Source organism: Chroicocephalus ridibundus, chromosome 2, assembly GCF_963924245.1.
Source record: "Chroicocephalus ridibundus chromosome 2, bChrRid1.1, whole genome shotgun sequence".
Taxonomy (NCBI): domain Eukaryota; kingdom Metazoa; phylum Chordata; class Aves; order Charadriiformes; family Laridae; genus Chroicocephalus; species Chroicocephalus ridibundus.
Window position 1 is genome coordinate 87,554,636 of NC_086285.1, and position 26,961 is coordinate 87,581,596.

Sequence of the window (26,961 nt, forward strand, 5' to 3'; positions counted from 1 at the left end):
TTCAAAATGGCTAAAAGCTCAGTCATCGCTTTATCTGCTTTCTCTCATGATTCCTGACCTTGGGTTAATATATTCTTGGTGCAAAACATAAATAATTTAAAAGTGCATTCATTTAAAATTTTATGTATATATTAAATGGCTTTAGGTAGACAAGAAAATCTGATTGAGCAGCACCACCTGTTAATAAGGGAGCCGATGTTTTCTCTCACTATAAAAACTGATTTTTAGGCATTTTGTCTTTAAACTTTTGGCCTAAAGTTTTCTAACCCTAAGATTGCTTCATGCAGTCTTGGGACTGCATTTTTGCACGAGATTTTCCAAACTGAATCACCTGAGATAAAAGGAAAAGAAGAAAAAATTCTTCTGCAATATTAGAAAAGAATGACAATGCACTGAAATTTGGAAATTTGACTTTCACAGAGAGGGTTTTTTCTGTATGTTGAAGGGAAAAACAGCCTAGCTATGAGGAAAGGTTTAGTGAGGAGTGCTCATGGAAAACTGATGAGGAACGTGGGTAGATGGCACTGGAACTTGGGACAAGAAGTGGCTGGGACAGCAGCTCTGAGGGGCTCAGGCTGAGACATGGAGGGCAACCTGGGACAGTGGCCTCAGCGAAAAGCTAGGCAGAAATCTGTCCCGATAAGGGAACACATCAACAGTGCATTGAATTAACTTTGAGGTTTCCAAATCCCACTCTTGCCTCTTATCAACAAGCAGGGAACCCACTGCTAAAGTCTCTCGTTTCTCTGAAGTGCTTTTCCAAGCAGAAGATAAGCAAACGCTGCTACCAACTCTCCTGCTTGCTCAAGCGATATGTTTGCTTTAGAGTTTCTAGTCCCAGTTGTATGTAGATGGATTGCACCTGATTTAATGCTGTTTGAATATTCTTTTTAAAAATAGGGGATTAATGCAAAAAAATTTACTCCTGAGGTTGTAGGCCAAGCTTTCCAAAGTTGCTAAGAATGAAAGTGTTAGTTGCCTGTGTGGTTTCACTTTATTATCCATATGCATAAGCTTTATGATTGTTTTATTATATATTGTACTGTGTGTCCTATAGGACTGCAATCAGTTCTGTATCCACACTGGAGAAGGCTTGATTACAAAGTCACTGCCTCCCTTTTTGCAGCAATTAGAAAGCATGCAGGAAAAGAAATATGACTCAGTAGCTAAGCCTGTCATGTGTTTTCCTGGGACAACTCAGTTGTATCCTTGTCTGTGCCAAAGATTGCATGAATCCAAGACAAATGGTTTACAGGTAGTCACTTGGGGAGGTGCCTGGTTTTGGATGCTTAATGGAGATACTGGGTCACAGCTGCTGCAACTGAGATCAATGTGGGCTGTGTTTTAAACATCAAGTACTGCAATGGTCAAACTATTCTGAAGAAGAATCAGTTTTGCACAGACACACTGGGTAAGCAGATTTGTGAATACTGTGTAAGGTCTACACACTATTGGAAATAGAGCACAGAGATTTTCATAAGCCTTTTTTACACGCATGATGTAAAACTAAACTGATGTCTGTAAAACACTCAGGTGTTTAATGGTAAGATGTATAAAAGAATACATCAAGTATTACGTTTTACCATGTACATCCACCACCAAGAAAAAGAAAAGAAAAGAAAAGAAAAGAAAAGAAAAGAAAAGAAAAGAAAAGAAAAGAAAAGAAAAGAAAAGAAAAGAAAAGAAAAGAAAAGAAAAGAAAAGAAAAGAAAAGAAAAGAAAAGAAAAGAAAAGAAAAGAAAAGAAAAGAGAAGAGTTCGGAGGGAGTGATTTGCCTGGTGTGTAATTAAAGATAAAGGAAAATGAAGGAATCTATTCAAACCGATACCCCATGGAGTAATGAGAACTTAAAAATCTAAGGATCTCTACTAAGATTTCTCTGCTGTGCGTTTTATTTATATCAGCAGTGAAAGGTATTCTATTTGCCAGCTGAAGCTGAAGTAACAGACGACTTCATTTCAGCAGGACACCATGAGAGATCAGTTTATACAAGGCTTACTGTAAATTATGGCCTGATTTTACAAATTGGGCAGCTTTAATATTTGTGCAGTGGATAACACAGCCTTGAAAGGATTTAAGCTGTTCTTTTTTGACAGTATAATTTAGTGTTCTGATATGAGACTCTCTGTTTTATGCTTATTTTAAAGTTAGCCCAAGACACCTGGTGAAACAGTCTCCATTACAGCTTACTTGAACCGTAAAAGGCAATATACACCAGCTGTAATAAAAATCCAGCATTGCTCCTATTTTCATTCTTCATAATTTTCACAAGTTATAACCTGTATAAATGATTTTTATTCATTTAAATAATTTCGAAAGGAAACTCAAAATACAACAGAAGGCAGTATGAAATGTGAGGATTTTTTAAAGTAATAATTATTTGCCTCTTCAGCTGTCTTGTACACAAATTATAACTGTTTTAACAGGGTAGAATATACATACCTTTATAGCATAAATCTCCCAGATTTACAGTAATTAGGAGTGGATATGAGGTTATTGAGTCAATATTTGACTCAAACTGTACTAATAAAAAATAATTGCTTCCTCAAAAGAGATTTCAAGATTTATAAGCGTAAAGTTGGAAGCCACCTCAGTTTCTTCAGTAGGAGCAGAAGACCAATGACATTGAATAATCCCTTTCTTTTAATTTCAAACAAAATTTTTATGTGCTAAATCCTAGAAGCTTTCCTTATTTTTCTGCTGTGAAAACATTCCTATATTTCTGTTATAATTTATGTGGACATTCTAAGGACAGATTATATCTTGCACAAGGCTGTCTCTAGATTCCTTCAGTTTGACTTTAGGGATAAAGCTCAGATTAAAACCTCAATTGCCAATTTTAGCGAGTAGATCATTCCTTCTGGAATTTATGCCTCTCTTCCTTGTCTGCATCACAGAAGCCAACCTTTCTGCCAGGGGCTTAGCATAACGGTGAGGTTAGAATTAGAGGTAAAGTGAAAGTATGATTTCACAATAGCAGCAAGCCTTCTCGTGCCCATGTGAATACTGCATGTAGCTACTGCCATTATCTTATTCTGTAGTAAAACAATTAGTTATTTCCAGGGCTACCAATCCAACCTTTACCCTAAGTATTAAACATGCTTTGGTGAAATCTTGAATCCGTTTGTGTGACTAGTTTAATGCCCACCAGCTACTCTATCTATCTAACTTAAATATAGATGTCAAGATACCTAATTTATGTGAAACAGTTGTTCCAGACTCTACTGAAGACTAAATTTAACAATGGTTCCTTTTTTTATCATATGTGTGATCTGGGGCTTATTTGCAATAGTCATCTCCAGAATGAGAGAGAGCATATGTATACTAGAGATGCAGACATCTAAAACTGGCTCAGTTTCCAAAAACCTAATGTATTCCTTTCAAAGATTGTGTTCTAAGCAAGGCATTTTTAAAGGAATATGTTTTAGAGTACTGTGGAGCTGTTTTCTTAAAACTGCAAAGGAAGGGTATATATGAGGGCCAAGACAATTGGTAAGTGGAAGAATTGAAAGCTAAGGTAGCGTAGAGACTTCAGGCTTTCTACAGTGCCAAGCAACAAATTGTCAGAGAACATGCCAGGCAAAATTTAGCATAAACTGTGTGAAGATGATGAGCATGCTTTCATTCTTGTAACTTGTGAATATTTAGTTAGTGGCTTTCAAAAGATATCCAGAAGAATAAAATAAGAATAAGATGGGTTAACATTAAGTCAATGTCAGTGGCCATGTTTAGAATTTCAGTTTGACTTGAACTTTGATTTTTATTTAGAATTTCTTCTAGGATGTGGGCTTGATAGTTTGAAAGATTTAGAGAGACTTTGTTTTGGCTGTAACAATAACGTAAAATAGTCTAATAGCCATTACATATGTTATTTAAACATTTTACTTGATTTTCATTCGAGGATGAAAGTTCTGGAGTAACTAAAATTCATGCTGGGGGATTTCAGAGTTTCTATTAAATGCTCAGCTTTTCTAGGGGTGGGGATTTGGGGGAAAGACAGACGAAAGCAAGAAGTTTAAATGAGACTTGTACTTTATTTTCCTGTAACTTTTCCTTTTTAAGAGGATAATATTATACATCCAAGGAAGAATTTTTTTGAAGTCTCACTTTCTCTCTCCGAGGAAAAAAAAATCCTTGCAAAAATGTTTTTCTTTTCACATCTAGATCTTCTGAAGCAGAGGTATTTCCAATTGCTAAATGATTTAAAAGCTATTAAGCTTCTGCAGAGTATGGGGACTTTCTGAATAGGAGGTACAGAGGACTGTAGTCTCAAGGTCAAGTAGCCCCTTGAGAGTAGTAGTAGTCATTCCCCTTGAAAGTAGTCACACTGTCATTAGCACCTTTATCACAGTTTTTAACTCATTTTAGGATAGACTGGTGGACTCAGACTGGTTAATAGATAAACTTCATCTTATTACAGTACCAAAAGGCAAGAAGCCAGATGTAAAGTTGTGGTGAAGCTGTGGTGAAGCTTATCATTGTGATGATAGATACCATGATCACCTATCATGTATCAGTGAAATACTACAGAAGAGTGTAGAAATGTTTCTAAGCATGTCCCACATTAGGTCTTTGCACATTTTAATTGATTTTCCCACCCATTCAGCTATGCAATAGTTTTTTTGCACTCTAAGCACTTTAAGTGGGGAAATATTTCTGTCAGCCTAATCTTAGGCACAGTTTTACAGAACATCCCTCCATGTTTGGTCACATGTGTGTTCTTTGCTGTTGATGATGTGCGTCTACACCATACTTGTATCTGTGTACTGCGCTGCGGTTGAGGACAGACCCCAGGGGCCAGACTCCGCTGCTCTGTGGAGGTGTCAGAGCAGGTTGTGCATTAATCCAGTGGATCGCCTTGGGTAGAAAATCTCCTGCCCGTTAGAGCTATGAACTGTATGCAGCCCTTTGCATGACCAAAGCATGGCTACAAGCCGGCAGTTGTGGGAGGACATCTTTTGCTCTCTTTGAAGTTATACGTTTGTAATATTGTAACAAGACTTTCAGAAAAAAATTTCAGGCAGTCCTTTACATTTGCACCCTAACACAGGTTTCCTCAAAGTAATATCCAGCTACAATCATGAGTATACTTCATCATGATGCTTTGGAGTGTCTTGTGATCAAATTGAACTTTTTATGTTAGTGTGAATTGTTGGCTTTCTTCATTTCAGAAAGCATGGCTTTTTCTTACCTTCTGTATCTTTTGGGGCTCCTGTGGGAAAATGACAAAAGTTTTGCTTCAATGCCATGTTCAAGGCTGCAACTGAGACATAATACTGTATCTGCCACTTCATTTGCCCAGAATAACTTCATTTTGTTTCAGAAAGCCTGTCCTTGGTTCTGACCCTGGCCATTTCCCTGCGTGTTCTGCCTTCTACTGTGAGCTAATCACATCCTCTATATGCAATCAGGCCTTTAACTCACAAATGTGCAGCGTTGTTAAAGCCACATGTAAGTACAAATTTTCTCTTTGGTGAAACATAATATCTATTCCTTTTTTTTTTTCTTTCCTTCCCCCCAGTATAACAACTAGAGTTAGAGTCTGAGTACTCCCACTTACAAGTGATTAGGTTCTGTTTTTCCTCCTTCCAGCAACCTTACTTTCATCCAAGAAGGAAAGTAGTCTTTACTTCCAATCTCATCTTTTTTGCTGTGGTCAGCCCTTTAGAGAATCATTGATACTTTTTTTTTTTTTTTTTTTAGCCTGAGAGTACATAGGAAGCTATCTTAGTACAAATTTCTGCCTGCTGCCTTTCTGCTTTAAGTCATGTGTTTCATTTTCTATTACAATTCTTTCTTGTTGTGGGTCTCAGTAGACTCGTTTCTGCTACGTTACATGTTCTGGGCAACAAAAGTGCTCAGGAGACACATTAATTTTGAAAACAGTTTATACAGAAGTCACAATTTCAGTTGGCTTTCTAGCATGTACATATGGTGATGTAGGTATCTCTTCCATGTAGGTATCTCTTCCAATCCCCTTGCAACATACGTGCTTACATTCTCTACAGGTCAGGCATTCACATGCTTCTTGTGAGGGTCGAAGGCTCAGGTCAAGTAATAACAGAGCTGCAATGTCAAGGCAGCTACAGTTCAGAGAACATGAGCATAAAGTCGAAAGAAGTTTCTCATAGTTTTTCTCAGATTTATCTGCTATGCTAAGTGTCCCTAAAATAAATATTTACTGCACAGGTCCTGAGGCTGTATGTTACAAGTTCTATTCTGTTGGCAATTAGTTTGGCAGTAGATTGAAGCAGGCCAAGATGTAGGGTCTATTTAAATTACTGCTTAAAAAGAAGCTAGGCAAGCACACTGAACGCTGCCTTCTTCCCAGCCTGAAATGGAAACTGAGGTCTGGACAAGGTCCAGCTGCCTGACATCATTCTGCTCTGGGAGCCTGCATGACTGTTGGGTCTTCTGCCCACAGGACACATCTCTAGATCCTCATCTCCAGCATGTCTACATCCTCTTCACCACCCTCTGTTTCAGTCAGGGTGGATACAGCAAGAAACAGACTGAGGCAAGTCCTAGCAGATCTGTGAACAGAAGCTCTGTGGCAAGGTGCATGTCAGTCTCTTCTCCCAAGTTACAAGTGAGAGGACAAGTGGAAACAGCCTCAAGTTGCACCAGGAGGGGTTTAGATTGGATGTTCAGAAGTTTCTTCCCTGAAAGAGTTGTCAAGCACTGGAAGTGCCTGCCCAGGGAGGTGGTTGAGTCACCATCCCTGGAGGTATTTAAAAGATGTGTAGATGTGGTCCTTAGGAACATGGTTTAATGGTGTACTTGGCAGCATTAGGTCTGCAGTTAAACTTGGTCTTAAAGGTCTTTTCCAACCTAAATGATTCTATTAATATATCGGTCTATGTTCAAACTCAGGTGTGCTTACCTAGGACTGTGTGTTCTGATATTTGGCATCAGACTGGATTCAAACAAGACTAACTCATTGAAAGGCTGGATGATTTCTTTCTTAGAGAGCAATTCAAAAGTATTCTCACTACACCTTGATTTTAGCATGTAGTGTGTCATATTTGCCATCACTAGGGCTCTACGTCAGAGCGAGGGATTATATATATGTAAATACTTATTGCTGTAGAGAGTCCTGGTAGAAATGCAGTTTTATAGTGATCGCTCCTAAGTGTTTAGGAAAGAGTTGCATAAGGGCACCTGATAAAGCCTTGAGATATTTGTGGCAGGGAAGACTGTAAGAGCTGCTGTGTAGAGGATGAAAATGAATATGTGCCACAGCAGACACCTCTAGGAAGTAAATAATTCACATGAGTGAAAGCAATGAATCCAGAAGATTAGTATGAAAAACAATTAGTATACCATTATAAGCAGGAAATTTTATTTCATCAGTATGTTTTACACCTTTTGGGTATACAAGGATATACTATCAAGTAGTTGTCCAGACTTGAAAGGCCAGATTTTGAATTTTGTGACCATTTTCATACTACAGCTTCCTAAATTACATTTCAAAGAGATGCAGTTTCTTCTTACATTTTTTAATGTTTCTCCACTTCAAAGTATTTTCTTGACATTGAAAAGCATAAACTGTTTATTCTTGCTTGCTATATTAAATTTTCGTTTCCACACATTTCGTGTCCACTTCAGCTGAAGGAACAAATATTGATGCCCGAATTATTTCTGAGAAAAAACAGTCAGTGCATTCCAGTGGTTCTTCAGCACTTCAATGAATCTTTTGCAGTTTTAAAAGAATAGATAAACCTGGGTCTGCACATTCCTCTCCAATGAAGCTGTGTCCCGAACCCTCACTTTTTTTTTTTTATAGCGAGGAATTCCACACCCCAGATGACACTCTTCCTCCTCTCAATATGGCACCACTGTATCTCTCTCCCGAAGTACCACAAATGCTGAAGGCAGCCTAGTAGTAGGTCTTTGACCTTGCACCACATCTGAGGGAAGTTTGCTCTGAGAATATAAAAAAAAGCACAAGCAGACTATCTGCTATAAGAACCATCCCCATTTTGGAGCCTCTCTTGACATTAAGTTCACTGGCGGGAACTTTAAGTCACATTAAGGGACATGCAATTAACATTTTAAAACCTAGTTAAACATGTTTTGCTGGTTTCCTGTTCTAGGTTCAGCACAAGAACCAACACTCTCTGAATTCAATCTAAATCAGGAAGACAAAAGACACAGGCACATTAATTCTGCTCACCCTCTCAAAGACCCATTCGTGGGGTGATCAGGTCACATCTTTAGTTCCCACTACCAGATTTCTCAGTGTAATAGTGGTTACACTGTACAGCCTCCTGCAGAAGGAATCTCTGGCCATCTTCAGCAATTGTTGAGCGGGCTTATTTCCAAATTAACGAGCAGCCTGGCTTCTTACAACCTCTTAAAAGCTGCTTTCTAAATTCAGGCCGCATGACATATCAGAGCCTGATTGTCCAACCACTTAACAGAAATACTCTTCCATGTAGTAGTTTTCAGTGGGAGACGCTAGTATTCATTCAATTCTTCTAAAAAGGCTCTTCGTTATTAAACGATATTTCTTATTCCACTCTACTATTAATTTGCCTAAAAGATATATAGTTTTGCAGAACTCTAGTTTGTATTTTGTCTGTGTGATTATATTCTTTCGAGATGCCATTCTAAAGTTATGACAGCTGTCACTGATGGTTAGCAACTGTTCTGCTTTGAGAAAAATTGAAATACACTGCAGACTAATTTTTTTATCATTTCCATGGTTCTAAATCTAAACATCATTACATTCAAAGCTGTCATTCAATGTATAGCTGAATTTAGCTCACTTAGTTTGAAAAACAGGCAAAATAAGGAAGATTTTTAAAGAAAGATCTATAAACAAGATGAAATTTCATGTGCAATATACAAAAAAAATCTGAGCATGAACACAGATACCTCTGAGGAGAAACTAATTAGCATTACACTTCTTAACTATTTTGACAGACTTAGACAGATTAGTTAAAGTTCATCACTCTCTGCCTGTCAATGCCTCCCTCCCTGTAAAGTGGTTAAGTTCTAAGCCACATAGTTCAAACCAAAGTGAATATTTATTTATTTTGGTTTTACTCCTTTTGCTTAATATTACTCTTTCAACAGAAAAGCGTGACAGAGGTTGGATGAGTTTGTTAATGTTCCTCAAATTGTGATGGCTGTGGTGCTGGGTGCCTGTCTTGTTCTAAATTTCAGCAAACTTCCAATTTTGTGCACTGGGTTACTTTGGTTTCTTCTTACTATGTACCAAGAACAACATTTTAGCACAGTAGGTAAAACAATGGCATTATTAACACAGACACTAATTTAGTCAAGCTCAGTTTGATATTCAAAACTTCAATTGGAAACTGTATACAATCAAAGTTCTACTTGTTTTCTGCCAAAGAGTGAAGTTAGTCACAGCACTAGTTCTGGTCTTTGAGATATGGATGGATAACTTGTCAAGGAAATCATAAACATTTTACCATCTTCTAAATATCATGGCACTGTTTTGAAAGTCCTCAAGGAGACAAGTTTTCCCCATTACGGAATGCACCTTTTAACTTCACTATTCTGAGCCTTTTGTATAATTTCTTTTTTATATCAAGGTTATCTGTGTTCTACTACTACTGACATATTTCTATGATGCTAATATATGTCTGTCTTTTTTAGCAGGGATTAAGACTAAATCTTAGAAATTATATTTGCTTATGAACTTTCCTAATTTATATAGTTATATGCATATATGTGCATGTATTACCCCTGTGGATCATCATAGCTAGAGTGCAACAGTGCAGTAACTTATGCTCATTTTTCCATAAAATCTGGTAGATAGTGTGGCTGCAATAAATACCTGATTTTGTTAACACATCTTGTACCATAATAAAATATAAAATGTATTTTTGTCACAATTTGGAGTGTCTGGTCAGCACTCAAAGCACTGTTAAGAGGAAAGGATTTCTTAGGGCTGATCCTGAATCCACCTATATTCTTAAACAAAGTTTGCATAAAGAGATATTGAAAATATATTTCGTATGACTGATGCACTTTAACAGTTCAATGTAACTAATGAGTATTTGTGTACCTACCTTAGCAAACAGATCAAAAATGAGAACAATGTTTCCATTTCAGGTTGGCTCTTCAAGCCTTTGCTTATTTATTTTTATAAAATGAAGTCTATTCTGCAAAAGAAGGCGCATAGAAAACATCTTTCATCATGCCTACTAAAATTTAAGGAGCTTAGGCCAAAATACAGAACCTAGTAAAGAGACATGCATTTCTAGCTAGGGCTCCACAGTCAGTGTTTTTTTTCCCTTAGCAAACAGAACTATCTTGCTCAGTTAAACTTCCTGCAAACCAATAACATCTTTTTGGTCAGAAAAACAATAGCTCTGTTGCAGGGCTGAAAACTATTTTCGATACAAAGCAGTCTTCAGAAGAAAGGACCCCTTGAGATTTGGTAGATATCAAAAACTACCTTGTGAACTTTGAGAACTCAGTTCTGAATATAAGAAAACACATTTGACATCAGTAAAGCCAGAAATCTCTGCTGAAGTAGGTGACAAATTCTATTAAATATTGTCTCATTGAAGTTGCATCACAGAATAAAGAGTTAAAGGATGGTAGTGACGATCAATTTACTTTTTTTAACTTTTACTTTTAAACTGTAGTTTCAATTTCATTGTATTTGAAGTATACAGGCCTACACAAGTGGAAATGATGTAGAGCTTTAATTTATCCTCTTGAGGAACTGAAAACGGACCTCTTATGTTATTAAACACTAACCAGAGAAGAATTTTAAGGAAATCATCCATTAAATCAAATAAGCAAGATATTAAATTAAGAAGGGTTTAAGAATTCAAAAGGATTTTAGGAAAACAGTTTAATTGTCCATCCTTCTTTGATGCAAGAATTTGTGCTTGAGAAAGTTGCACCCATTTAGGTAATTTTTTTTTTTTTTTTTCCATTTTGCCAAACTGAAGAACTTCTATAAAAATCCATCAGTACTGGTATTTGTAAACTTGCTTGCAGTGTTGACAGTTTTAGCAGCTCAATCTGATTTTAAAAATCACATTTAGAACTTCAAAATAACATATGTAGAGCAGACTATATTATGAAATTAACACAAATGACCAAATATTTTCATTATTATATTGCTTATCTTTAAAAACCTAATATTAGTGCTTAGGCTTCTGGATATTCATATGCTTATAAATGGCTATTTTATGCCAAGACTTCCTCCATTGATAGTAAATAGCTGAATATTGTTTCTTTGAAAAAAACAAATGTTGAGTATGAAAACAGTACTATGCTACCAGCAAAGACAATATCACATTCTTAATAAGCCCTTCTCCTCAGGGCTGCTCTCCATCCATTCTCCACCCAGCCTGTATTTGTACATGGGATCGCATCAACCCATGTGCAGGACCTTGCACTTGGCCTTGTTGAACTTCATGAGGTTCGCACGGGCCCACCTTTCAAGTCTGTCCAGGTCCCTCTGGATGGCATCCCTTCCCTCCAGTGTGTTGACCACACCACAGAGCTTGGTGTTGTTGGCAAACTTGATGACAGTGCACTCAATCCCACTGTCCATATCACTGAGAAATATGTTAAACAGCACTGGTCCCAGTACCAACTCCCGAGGAATGCCACTCATCACTGGTCACCACTTGGCCATCAAGCTGTTGACCGCAACTCTTTGAGAGCAACCATGCAGCCAATTTCTTATCCACCGAGTGGTCCATCCATCAAATCCTTGTATCTCCAATTGAGAGACAAGAATGTCGTGCAGGACAGCATCAAATGTCTTATGCAAGTCCAGGAAGATGATGTCAATTGCTCTTCCTTTATCCACCAACATTATAACGCTGTCATAGAAGGCCACCAAATTTGTCAGGCATGATTTGCCTTTAGTGAAGCCATGATGGCTGCCACCAATCAGCTCCTCCTTTTCCATGTGCCTTAGTGTAGTTCCCAGGAGGATCTGCTCCATGATATTTCTGGGCACAGAGGTGAGGCTGACTGGCCTGTAGTTCCCCAGGTCTTCCTTAGCAACTTCATCTGCCATTTCCCTCAGGCCCATGGATGCAGCTCATCAGGTCCTGTGAACTTGTGCACCTTCAGGTTCCTTAAATGATCTTGTACTTGATCTTCACCTACAGTGGGCAGTTCTTCATTCTCCCAGTCCCTGCCTTTGCCTTCTGTGACTTGGGTGGTGTGGTTAGAGCACTTGCCAGTGAAGACTGAGGCAAAAGAGTCATTGAGCACTTCAGCCTTCTCCATATCTTGGGTGACCAGGTCTCCTGTTTCCTTCCAGAGAGGGCCCACATTTTCCCTAGTCTTCCTTTTATCACTGACATAAGAGTTTTTCTTGTTGCCCTTGATGTCTCTGGCCAGATTTAATTCTATCTGGACTTTAGCTTTCCTAACCTGATCCCTGTCTGCTTGGACAATTTCTCTGTATTCCTCCCAGGTTACCTGTCTTTGCTTCCACTTCCTTTTTGAGTTTGAGTTTCTCCAGAAGCACCTTGTTCATCCATGCAGGCCTCCTGGCTTTTTTGCCTGACTTCCTCTTGGTTGGGATGCATCACTCCTGAGCTTGGAGGAGGTGATCCTTGAATATTAACCAGCCTTCTTGGGCCCCTCTTCCCTCCAGGACTTTATCCCATGGTACCCTACCAAGTAGACCCCTGAAAAGGCCAAAATCTGCTCCCCTGAAGTCCAGGGTAGTGAACTTGCTGTGCACCCACCTCACTACCCTAAGGATGAACTCCAAGAACTTGAACTCCAGTTATGTAATTTTAAGTGCATATATTTACTTCCTCATCTGGACAGTCACCATAACCTACCAGAATGCGGTCAGAGTTTGAACTTACTGTGTTCTTGACACAGGTTTAGGCCATACATGTGTTTTGAATTCCAGATGGTTCAATAAGAACAATCCAGCAGGTCAAACTTTTATTTTGTTATATACACCTTTGAAATGAGAATTTACCGATTTCTGTGGAATGGAACAATAAATATTATTTGGATTAAGAACAACACCTGAATCATCTACTGAATTACATTTGAGTCAAGGTGAGAGAGTTTCTCACAAAAAAAAATATTATCAATTACTGTTTTCCTTCAGACTGATTACTCAGTACAAAAACACCCATGTACCATTCCAGAGCATTTCTAAGCCACCCAAGTAACAATACATAACACAGGCATGTGAAGGAATTATAAACTTGGATATAGATTTGCCAAAAAACTATTAGCTTGGTTTTCTTCACTATCTGTGGATGTGCAAGTGCACACATCTAAGGTCACCACTGTCTTCTACAGCCCTTGCCATCAGTAAATAAGACTAGAAAAGTAAGGAATATTTCCTTAAAATTAAACAAGTGCAGGTAATGAAAGTCACTGTGATAGCATGAGTACTAATATCCACATTTTAAATACAGTATAGGTATTCTAAAACACATAGCTCTCTCAAATGTACTTCCTTCCCAGCACACTCATACTGATTTGTTGAAATAAGTTACAGACAACTTCCATGCAGCTCTTGCCTCTATAAATTATTCAACTGTTACAGTAAACAATTAGCGTTGAGCCCCTTCATTATAAGGGGAATATATTTTTCTGCTCCTTATCATCATCCCTGGAACCAGATAATGAGGTGAACTATATGGCCCATGTTGTTATTGTCAAGATATTTAAGTCCAGACACAATCCTTGCATCTCGTAACACCCTGGAGAAGTACTCTGCAGCCCCTAGGATAGTGAGAAGAATTAATTTCTTTTGTGAGAATGGTTTCTGTTCAGAATATTTCTACAGCATTAAACACAAAGTTAAACTTTTTAAATACCTGACCTTACCGGGTCAGCCCTTCCATTTCTGAAATCAGACCATGCTCTGGTGGGAGCCGCTTTATGATGGGAAAGAAGAAGCTGCCTCCATTGCAGAAATACCTTCAGTACTGCATCAGGCAATAAGAAGCAGTTGGGACCTTGATTTTTCTGCCCGAAGGTGTACCAGGTATCAAGGTCAAAGGTGCTCTCCTAGTTGGGCACTGCAGCTCTATGCTGCCCTTTTTACAAAGGTATTGCAAAATGAGGCAGTTTCACAGACTGAAACAATTCTCTTGAGAAACTTCGTTTTATGGCACGGGTGCACAAAGAACCTACTATGGGTGACAGCTAGTGTGGATGCGTGGTCTTATGCGTATCTCAGAAATGTAGGAGTTCCCTCTCCCCATTAGCTTGCATTTATTGGAGTGGGGCTATAGCAGGAACTAAGCTCATCCACACAGATAGGGCCTTCAAAGAAGCTATGCTAAAAGTGCTTCCTTAAACGTATGCTAACTTTATGTTGGCACTAACAGTACAAGTCTCATTAATGTCAGGCATCTTTTGCCAGAAGTATAAAACTGTCACAAACATTCCTCAGTAAACTCCTACTGCCCCGGCTACGTAGGTGTAAACTGAGGCTCATATAGTAGCAAGAACTGCTGCATAAGTATTTCTATTGGTGACAGCACTGCATGCAAGTGTCTGGAAATTATTATTGCAGGAAGCCTTGATACAGACATTTCTTTTATCCACAAGCACAGTTGCCAACAGTGCCATATCACCTTTCCTTTCCTGGTAGATGCATATCATTTTAAAAGATACAAAGCTGTGAGTGTGGTTCTGTTAAAAGGTCAGGGAGAAAGGCTATGTTTTGTACTCTTCACACCAAATTTTGTATTCCAGTACAGATGGACACGAGGTAGACAACAGCAATTGTAAAGTGACAATTTCTCTACAGAGTAGGCCTTCAATTTATCAGGCTTGATAATTCAGTTATTTTGAAGCTTAGCAGTATTATCACATAAAGGTGGAAAAGGTCAGAAAATCAATCACAAATACTGAGTACATGCCGCACTTTCTGAATAATTCTTATATCCAAAAATTCACATTAAAAATTAATACCTACGCAAAATAATGAACAACTAAAAAAATAATGCTTGACTCATACAATCAAATACCTGCAAAAAAAAAAAATAATCTACAAATACATATGCTGGCATTCAGAAAGAATGGAATACTGAGGCACAGAATAAGTTTGATGTTTCCTGCCTTGTTTTTGTGTATGTATGTATGTAATGTGTATGTTTGTGTGTATGAATATGTAATGTGAGTGGTTTTAGATTTGTTAGTTTCTCTCTTAAAAGTCTGACTTAATAATCAAGATTATCTGCTCCAAGAAAGGAAGAAAAGAACTAATGTTAGAACACAAAAGTAGACCAGCTGGAATATTACCAGATCTATCCATCAATTCACCTTAAGTCCTTATAAGACTGAATCTGTCACCCAGTTTTTTGAATTTATTTAGTTTGGGAGCACCCCATCATAAAGTAAATGTAATGTAACATTAGCCACTTTGCAAAGAATTTAAGTAGATTCCTTATTTCTTCTTGGGGTGAAATCTCTACAAAGGTATTTAGGAAAGGATTTCCCCCACCTTCCAATCTTCCTCTCCCCATATTAATTCTTTGTCTTCACTTGTAGCTATAAGAAACACATAAAACAAGGAAAAGATACAGGAATATGCAAAGTAGGTGAAGATAACGGATACATGAACCTCTCAGGTACTCCATAGGGTCCTTATCACTGTGCTGAACTTATATTTGCAGGAACCCCAGCTTCACAGAAACAGTACCCCTCTGTCAAAACATGTCTGGTACATACCACCGAAAAAAAGACTCTTAGTTTTCGGAGAGCAATGAGAAGCAGCTGCAAAAGGAAGAGCTAAAACAATAAAACAATTTCAATTTTGCCATTAATAATAAGTCACGCTTTTTGGGGTACATTACATCTGAAAGCAAACATGTAAGCCAGCAGATCAGCTCACAGGAACAGCACAGCACATCTCTGCAACACTCACTCATTAGGTTAGATGTTCGTAAGCCCAGCTAAACTAAATTACACTTCAGAAACTTCCATGAATTAACCGAGAGGGTGGTCAGGCAACCTTTTATAGTAGTAGAGAGGACTGAAACTACAGGAGGTTCCAAGGGCCACTGCCTTTTTTCGCTTTGGTACAGAGGGAGCTCAGGTTCAGAAGACTACATTGCAGAGCTCTGAATCATTCAGAAATCCTTTAAGAAAGTTGGCCAAGCCTAAGCCTCTGGGCTGCTCCCTGAATTAACACCTGATGTGCTTTCATAGTTGTGATTTTGCAATTCAGATGGCTTTTTCTCTCTTCTCACGGGATAACATTACTCTCTCAAACTCACACTGGTTGTCACAGTTCCCATTCCTTAGACCATCCGCCACTACCCACATATCAGCCAAACCGCCACTGCTCAGGCTTCTTCTTTCCCATCTGGCTCTTCTTACAGACAACAGATTACCTGTAATTACTTCTTAGACCAAAGCTAGCTACAATGCTTGAGGGACAAGAAGACCCAACAGAAGTTACTATGTTTACCTACAGACTTTGCCTTGCTTAGAAAAGAAACCTACTGAAGAACCATAGAGGTCCAAGTCTCTGTAAAACCTCCTTCGACTACATAACCCAGGCATGCATGGCCAATCTGTATTTACACAACACATAGAAGGAAGTACCAAAAGAAAACACTCAGAGACACAAAGGCATGGTATCTCTGTCTGAGGAGACAGTCACTCTCCTCTCTATAAACTGCGTTAAACTCACAGACCAGGACACTGTTCTTCTCCCGAATCAAAACCAGGTTGAATTGCCTCAGAAATGAGTAAATACACATTGCATAATGCAAGCTTTCCAAGCCATTGCATAATACAAGGCCTGGCTCCTTCGTTACAAGTGCTGGAAATGTGAATAAGATAAAGGATGAAGATAGCTACACAAAAGAAAAGAGCTCATGGGCAAAATGCTTTTAACACTGCCTCAGAGGGCTGGTGACAGGGTGTCCGTTATGACTCTCAACCAGATTTTTCACAACCGGTCAAAGGGCACGTTTCTAACTCCCTGCCACTGAGACTGAGTTTCGGGTTGATGAAATGCTAAACACCTGCCCCTATATCTGAGGTGAGTGGGAGATAGACTTTAAAAGGAAAGAGTGGGAAAAAATGCAGAGTGCTCTAGAAATGGATAAATTCATGGTCTAGAAGCACTCTAAAGCCGTATACAAAGAGGCGAGGAAACAGCTTGCAGCATGTCAATAACTTCAGATAGAGTGTCCATGAACCGGCTTTTTCCGTGCAGTAGATATAAGCAGCTTATTTTCCAGTAAAAGAAAAAGAAATTACCTTAACATCTGCCTGATAAGCACATTTGGACAGTTACTATGCAAGAAAAAAAAAAAAAAAAAAATCACACTCAGGCTAAATCTAATATAATTAGTTCAGTGCCTATGCAGTACAACAGTGATTAGCGCAGAAAAGTACACACAAAATTAAACCTCACATATCTACACGTCCAAATACTGTGATTGAAATAAGGCTTGAGCTACACTGTAAACAACAACAAAATGTGCCTGTTGATTTTCTAAATACACTTTACTGCTCCCTGAGCAAAATGGAGAAGATATAGCAACAGACATAGCTAGAAATCTCAAAAGAGTTTATCAAATTAGGGTTCTACAGATAACCTTAATTCTAATATTCCTTAATGCTTAACTTAGACCTTAGACTTTTTTCAAACTAGATTTATGTCAGGAGATTTCCAGCCTTTGTGGTAAGCAAACTAAAGGAGGAAAGATTCACCACATTTTCATATGAAGTACCAGATACTACTGGAAGAGACAGGATAAACCGGAGGCAAGGATGACCCTCTGCAGGTAGGGCTCTCACTGGTAGTGCACTATCCCACAACACCTACACCAGACCAGAGTAAAGGGGTCTATCCAAACTCCTAGACGTGACAAAGTAACAAGCCAGCTAGTCCCAGGGCCTGGGGAGCCAGACCTGGAACCATAGAGAACCAGAGACCAGAAGAGAACCAGAAACCAGAACTGGAGAGAAGCCACCTACCACACACATCCAAGGTTCACCAAGGAGTCAGAGATGAAGATCAGGCTGTAACACAGAACCAACATGCCTTGAAGAGACCTTAATACAGGTTCAAGGCCCAGACAGGAGACAAAACTTCCATACTACATAGGTTTTGGAGTCTATCCAGAAAACCCAGCCAGTGAGACAGGCCTGAATCCAAACAAATCTCAGACAAGATCTGGCTACCTTGGCCTGAGTTCAAATGGACTCATGGGCAGGATGGGGGGCAGGTAAGGCCATTAGGGCAATTAAGGCTAATTAGTGCATTCAGGACCCTAGCACCACACCCAACAGGAACCATGAGCAGGGTCGGAATCTTCTAAACCAGCTCTTTTCTTGCCAACAAAGAGTTCATTGACTCAAAAATAGACAAGCTCTTCATCCTGGGTTAAATGTGCAGTTCTAGTTATGGTCAGCGCAGCTTCAACACATGCATATGAAAATTGCACTAGTAAGTGAATAATAACATGGCCAAATCAGGGTGGGTTTTTATCACAGTGGCAAGAGGCACGTCTTTGATTCCAGGCTCCTGCTGAGTCATTTGCCTACCTTTTTAGCCTGCTGACTTGTGAAAACACAGCAAATGCTGTGGCTGCTCTACAGCTATGTGCATGCTGGCTGGCAGTTAACAGAGTTAATAGTCAGCTCCTCTGCTTCCCCCTTAGATGAAACGGTAACTTAATTTTTCTCCCCTACACAGTTATGTGTTTTACAAAATCTGTGATTATTTGATATTCTTGAAACCTATGAAATTGGCACTTGGAGGCAAAAAAAGTAGGGATTAATACGACAGCATGATTGAACAGGTCTTGTTTCCTTACAAGCCAAGTAAAAATACATCAGCCATGAAGCAGGCAGACAACACAGAAAATTTCAGCCTAAAAGCTTCATCCAGTCAATGGCCTAAGGAATTAGAATTTATGCTATTAAGGAAAATATTATGCAACATTTCTTCTCCGCTATCTTATCATCTTACACTGGTATTTCCTTAAAATAATTTAAATCAAATAATTACATAAGAAAACTACTACAAGTATGGATAAAATATTAGATCAATACACTGTAATTAGATCAATTGCACTACAAACTGTAACCAGTAATGTAATATAAAAAAATATCAACCACTATTAAAATAAAAATGTGTGACGAAAAGCAGCCCTTATGTTGGGACTCTGTTTTACATCAAGTGGATAAAAACGTAATAGCAAATATAGTTATTAGTGATTCTAAATGGAGACATATCAGACAGAAAATATTATTTTTTTCCTAGATCATGTCTCCATTTTGAAGACGATTCTCCTTGATCTTTAATATGACTGCTGTACTTTTTAGTTTTTTTTCGTTTTTCATATTTACATCCACAATGACTTCCTTTAGGCATCTACATCAAAGAAACGGTGCAAAAGACCTCTTTAACTTATGTTGTGAGACCAGACCTCTTTAACTTATGCTGTATGAGGGAGTAAATGCACAAGCTTCACACAGTATTAAAATAGTTACCTTATAGTGACATCAACATTTGAGTCTGCGAAGACCTTACAGTATTTTCTGCACGTTGAACAATGTGTGTCTACCCACAAACAGGCAGTACTCTATTATATATGAAAAGTAGCAAAGCTTGTTAAAGTAGTCTTATAAATGTGATTTACACTACAACAAGCTGTAGAAGTATTTATTGCTTCTCTGCACTCTCAGCTATCCAACTGGTTTCACTCTACTACTTATTTTTACATATATTATCCTTACCGGTTTAATCTTTGCAAAATTCCCCTGGGATCTTACTCTGAAAAGACCATATTGACAGAAACCACAGTGAGGAATTCTCATAGCATTCACTAAAATACACAAAAGTGGTCTCAGAAAATAGCTGCCAAAAGAATGTGGCTTCTCAAATACATCGATGCCATAATTTATTAAACCGAAGAAAAATGTGGGTTATTTATTGAGTGCCAATATAACCAGTCAGTTGACTGAATACTGCAATCTGTCGAATCATCTCAGCTATCAGTGAAATCAAAGTGTGCTCAGTACTTCCAAGTCAATGTCTGACCTCCTTCAGAATAGAATCATCATTTCACAGAATCACAAAACCACAGAATGGTTGAGGTTGGAAGGGACCTCTGCAGATCACCTCATCCAATGCCTTCTTGCTCAAGCAAGAGCCCAGGACCATGTCCAGACAGCTCTTGAATATCTCTGAGGAGGGAGACTCTACAACGCCTCTGGGAAACCATCAGTGTTTTCTGATGCTCAGACAGTATCTCCTGTGTTTCAGTTTGTGCCCATTGCCTCTTTTCCCATCACTGGGCACCACTGAAAAGAGCCTGTCTCTCTCCTCTTTGCACCCTCCCTTCAGATATTTATATACTTTGATGAGATCTCCCCTAAGCCTTGCCTTCTCCAGGCTGAACAGTTTCAGCTCTTTCAGCTTTTCCTCACATGTGACAACACTCCTGTCCCTTCATCATCTCTCCAGTATGTCTATGATTCTTCTGGCTCATGTTCAACCTGGTGTCTACCAGGACCCCCAGATCCTTTCCTGTAAAGCTGCTCTTCTGTCAGTCAGCCCTCAGCATGTACTGGTGCATGGGGTTGTTCCTCCCCAGGTACAGGATTTTGCACTTCCCCTTGTTGAACTTCATGAAGTTCCTGTCAGCCCATTTCTCCAGCATGTCAAGGTCCCTCTGAATGGCAGCACAACCATGTGGTGTGTCAGACACTCCTCCCAGTGTTGTGTCATCAGCCGAGGGTACACTCTGCCCCAGCATCTATATCACTAATGAAGATGTTAAACAGGACTGGGGCCATTATTGACCCCCTAGAATACACTGCCACTTACTGGCCTCCAAATAGATTTTGTGCCACGGATCACTACCCTCTTGGGCCATTCAGCCAGTTTTTAATCCACCTCACTCTCTGCTTACTCAGCCCATACATTGTGAGCTTGTCTCTGAGGATTTTATGGGAGACAGAGTCAAAGGTCTCAGTGAAGTCCAGGTAGACTATACCCACTACTGTCCTCTCGTCTGCCAAGCCAGTCATTTCATCATAGAAGTTTATCAAGTTGGTCAAGCATGACTTCCCCTTGGTGAATCCATGCTGACCACTCCTGATTTTCTTGTCATTCATGTGCATGGAAATGGTTTCCAGGATTAGCTGCTCCACCACCTTCACAGGGATCAAGGTGAGGCTGACCAGCTTGCAGTTCCCTAGGTACTCCTTCTTGCCCTTCTCGAAGATACGAATGACATTTACTTCGCTGCAGTCTCCAGGCACTTCTTCAAATCACCATGATTGATCAAAGATTATTGAGAGTGGCCTACAATGACATCTGCCCATTCCCTCAGCACACTTGGGTGCATCCCATCAGGCCCCATGCATGTATAATTTGCCCAACTATTCCCTGACCTGATCCTCTACCACCAAGGGTACATTTTCTTGCTCTGGATTATTCCCCTGGTCTCTGAGACATGGGATTTCTGAAAGCTGGTCTTTTTAGTAAAGGCTAAGATAAAGAAGGCATTCCTCAGCTTTTTCCACACCCTGTGTAACCAGGACTCCATCTCATTCACCAATGGGCCCACATTTTCCCTAGTCTTCCCTTTGTCACCTATATACTTACAGAAGTACTTCTTCTTGTCTTTGTCATCTCAAGCCAGATTCAATTCCATTTGGGCTTTAGCTTTCCTAATTTCACCCCTGAATGCTTGGGTCAATGTCTGTGTTCCTCCCAGACTACCCATTCTTGCTTCCACCCTCTGTATGCTTCCTTGTTGTGTTTGAGCTAGTGAATACCTTCTTGTTCAGCCATGCAGGCCTCCTGGCATTTTTATCTGACTTCCTATTTATTGGGTTGGACTGCTCTTGAGCTTGGGGGAGGTGATCCTTAAATATTAACCAGCTTTCTTGGGCCTTCCCTCCAGGGTCTTATCTCACAGGACTCTTCCAAGAAGAACTTTTAAGAGGCCAAATTCTGCCTTCCTGAAGTCCAGGTTTTCAAGCCTTCTTTTTATTTTCCTATTATTTTTCTGATTTGAAGTCTTTCTGGTGGAGCTTAACAACCATCAGAATGGAAGGAGGGATCAGAAGGTCAACTGCCTGTGGCTTTCTCATTCTGATTAGCAGGTTTATACATTTCCTTTTTATACATAAACATTGAGGTCCAGCACATAAGTCTTCCAAATCCTGTTTGCAGTGCTATAAAACAGATGGACAGAAAAGCTGTTGCAAATACTACTAAGTTGTTATGAACCAGGTCCAGTTTCTCAGTATGTACTTACTTAGCATTAAGGTTTAAAAAAACACCCTGATGAATTATTACCATATTTTTCCAGGATACAAAAAGGGAAAGACACCTGTCAGAAACCTCTCCCTTACAGCAGTGGTTGCAACTTTAGAATAGGTTTTTTTGATCAAACTGATAAACCTGTACTTTGTGACTCACCAGGGAGACACAGCCAGCCAGTATAAAAATATACCAAGTACAACGCAACTTGGTACCTCAGTTAAAGGAAGCCAGTGCCTGCTACTACAACTGAGACAAGTTGAAAATCACAGAGAAAGAAAATTAAATGATTGTTTTACTTTAGAGAATTAAATGACAGCTTGTGTAGAAAGGTCCCCCAACTTTTTTGTTTTCCCTTTATTTATTTATCAACACCCAGAAAGCCAGGCATGTTAGTAGCAATACGAGCTCAAAAAGACTTGTAAAAACATTTGAAATCTGTTCCGCAAATGCATTTGTTGTAACTTTGAAATCTCTTTTCAGAATTCAAGGTATTTCTTGGTCCCATAGGATGAGGGGAATTACTAACATATGTGAGAAATATATCTCAGAATCTCTCTTATTCTACTGAAAATAAATACTTAACAGTGCTTTATATTCAGTATGTTTCCACAAGGTGGAAATCATGGGTTTCTTATCACTTCTAAAGAACAAAAAAAAATGTTATCATCAAGTAAGCATTGTAATACCACAAACCTAAACAGAGGGAAAATGCTCTATATACAGCATAAAATTTCTGCAAGTACCTGGTTTGTACTCAGAATGTTTAGCAGTATCTTAATTTCCCTTGGATGTTTTCAGCTTTTTCTTGGAAGCTAACCCAAACTTTTGCTTTAGAAGGTAATCAAACCATACATCAACAGGTTGGTGTTGTCACTTCAGGTTGAGCAGTCCAGCAATGTCTCCGTTTAACGTGATTTAACATTAAATATATGTCTCACATTGATTCTGCTAACCATTTTCTTTTTTTTAATGCATACATTGTTCAATGCAAGGCAAAAGTCGGTATTCAGAAATATCTGGTATCAGGAGCACAGCTGCTACCAGGGACACACTAACTTAATTATCTCATGTACAATAATTGCATGTATGAGTTTTCTTAAATATCTTCATAATATATCTATCTCTTTGCAAATGAATTAATTAGAATGTTAATGTTTTCCCCCTCTGTGCCCTTCTAGGGTGCTACAACTTTGTAGGGTGACACATTTCTATGTATCTAAAATGTGATACTTCCCAGATATGAAGTGATAAGATATCACGAAGATCAGGATCAATTGCCCTGTATCCCTTACACAAAACCATTTATACTGAAAAATTATTATCCACCTGAATTCTAATTTTGCACTGCTGCTCTTAGTTTACAACAAAATAAAAATAATGGATGGATAAATCTATATGCACATATAGTTTCCTGCCTGGGTTGAAATGTTATTTAAAATGAAAATCAGAAGAGAATTTACTGAAGTTAATACTTCTTTTCCATTCCGTAAATGCCTTTCATTAGGATTGATTTGCCCAAAAATTCTGTATGTCAGAACAGATGAATTTACACATTTTTAACCACTTTGATCTTCAGGCTTCTTACACAAGATCTTTTAATTTCAGTTCCATTTTTATTTGAGCCTTTCTTGATGATTTCATTAATAGTTCCTTGCAAGTGACGGAATGGGTATTCCCACATTTGAATCAAGAAATCATCACCCTTCTTTAATCCAATTCCAGTAAAGAGAAAGAAAAAAAATTCTGCATAAACCAAGAACTGGGCTTCTCCTTGAAAAAATCCCTGTCATTTCTCACAAGCTTCTGGAATTTGTTTGAATTACAAACACACAATCTAAAGAAAATGGCCAGTCCAGTTTTACACTTAATAATAAGTTAGTTAAACAGTGGAAGACAAAAAATGTTACATTTTTTTCCTCTGTGGATTTAGTTAATTTCAAAGGCAAATCAGATCTCGCGACAACATGCAAAGAACACCTTGCTGGCCTTCCCGGTATAAAAGGGCCATACAACAGACTCGGCTCACCTAGAAGATATACAAGATGCCCTTCTACAGCTGAAATACCTAGACTGGAGGACGGAAAGGAGGAAAGGGACAGAATTCGGGCATTATCCTTCTTAACTGGAATAGCGACTAATCAGAATGCATAACACAGCAATGCAGAATGTTTCCATTCAGAGAATATGCTTGTATTTGGGCCCACATTGAGAGTTCTTCCAAACATTCCCTGACCACTTCCACTTGCATAATGTGTCTTAAACTTCAAAGTTAGATGTGGCAGGTTAGAAGACATGAAGAAAAGAAATGAAGCTGACAAAATAAATCATACTACACTTTCTAATATAATTTTCTGTCTATACTTTGCTTCTATGTCAAAGCCAATAGGACTGACTGGCACAAGTCCATGAGACTAGCAATTCAGAGCAGCTAATGGGATGGTCAATGTAACCATGCAAGCTGCTATAGCAGCAGCTATTGCACATGTCTCGTTTACCCAACCGGCACTCTGAAGGCCTCTTCAGTCATTGATAAGAATAAGGCATTCATCTTGCTTCAGAAAGATAGTGGGAGCACACATCGCTGTTGCAAAGCACTGCACCCATGCACAGATGCACAGACATGAAAAACAGGCCCAGTTTGTCTTTTAAGGGGAATATTAAACAATTAAAACTCATGTCTATAATAACAGCCCAGAGGTTATTTTAGGGAAGCAATTCTACTTTTTTCACTAAAAAAGTAGTATTCACAGGGAACAAAATTTATAAATTATTTACAAAACTGTGCTGACCATGACTGCAATATCTAATCTCTGTTTAAAAGGGTCAAACGTTTACTGACATTTATTTTTGCATTTGATTATACTGAGAATATCTGAATAAATACAAGGCATTAGTCTCTCAGTGACCCAAGATCCAGAGCTGCCAGGTTTCTGTTCACTGACGTTATTTAGAGAAAGCCTAATGTTATACTTGAGGTTTCATTGGGCATTCATTTGTATTATATTTTTAAAATTTTCAGACTCTAAAAATAGCTTCTGGCCTTTAGTGGAACACAATATAATTTTTACCTCTGCTTCCTTTCTATTTCCTCAATAACTAAACACACACTTCAGTTATAAATTATGCAAATACCTGAAAGATTTACATGATTTACATTGCAAGCCTCCTTCTTGTAAGTTTCCTGAACTGTGGCCTCCTGTGTGATCAGGTTAGCTAGGAAAAGACACGTTCACCTTCTGGATTATATTAGCCTAATCTCAATCTTGTGAAAACGCTAATGCTTTGTAGCCACGCAAGCATTTCACATATTCAGACAGATTTTCTGCTTAAAATTGATTTAGCCTAAGCCATTGAGAGATAAACATTCAGAGGGTTAACTGAACAGCTCCAGGCTGCAATGGGAAGAAATCATAAGGGACTGTTTGTCTTGGATGGCATTTAATTATAATGAGCAGAATCCAGATTACTAGCAGAATCTATCTGCATATGTGTTACTGTATGAAATGTATTGAACAGGGGGAAAAGGGTTAACGAACATTCAGAATTTTGTATAGTGTCACAGAAACAAAAAATCTTGAACTGACACTTTAATTTCTCCTATTAAAGCTAGTTATTCATGTAAAATATTGAGACAGCAAATTAGGATGTAATTCATAAACCCAGTTCCTCTTCCCTCACTGATACAATTTTGGATCTTTTAGAGGAATTGATTTTGATTGCCAACAACAGAATCAGAAATTCTGAAGTGAAGCACAGACTCTAAAGCATTTAGATCTTGTGCTTCTTCATGTTCATTCATTATGTATAATACGAAGTGACATTGTAAGCCAGAAAAGAAGCTTCTTTCACCTTATGCCCTGCCACGTTTATATCCCCAGGCACCCTGCTGAGTCACTGTGCTTCCAAATCTATGTAGGCAGAGCCCCAGACGGTGCCCCAGGGCAGGCTGCATCCTCCTCCTTTGATTCCAGTTTTCTCTTTTTCCCTCTCCTTGTATTTGAAATTTCTTTTTACAGCCCCATCCTAAAACTCAGGTCCAATAATTTGATATCACAGTTTCCAAATCTTTTGAGAAGCTTTCCTCAATCCCTATCAGAAATATATTGGATGGCTCACACCTCTCGAGTGCCAGCCAGAACCATGCTTTTTCTTTCAACAGCAGCTGTAAAACAAAAAGAGGGCATATTCCTCAAATTTGATAACATGCATGACATATATTACGACAGTCAATAGCTGTTGAAGCAAAAGCATAAGAAAGTAATCAATTTCCTGTGTTCAAAGAGGGGAAAAAGAGATTTTTATCATGGTATTATAAAATAAATATAAGCTGTTCCATGAAGAGAGGGGGAGGGGCCCACCCATTTTGAAGTAAATGCAGACTATACAATATTAATTGCCTCTAATAATTGCCAAGTACTAGTAACATTAGTGAAAAGTAATTGTACTGGATTGTATTACTGAGTACAGTTGTTGATTTCTTTTTAATAATTGATGTCTGAAAACACAATCTTGCCGTTAAGAGCTATGATTTTCTCACATTGCCTAGCAACCTGTGCAAATATAGAACTGCAGATGCAAAACTACTGACCTTTCTTTCATGCCTGCTTTCCAGTGCTTATTATTTCTATCCTACACAGAAAAAAAAAAAAAAAAACCCACAACCAAAAAAAACCCCAAATCAGAAAAGAGATTTCAAACACTGAACAGTATATACTTAG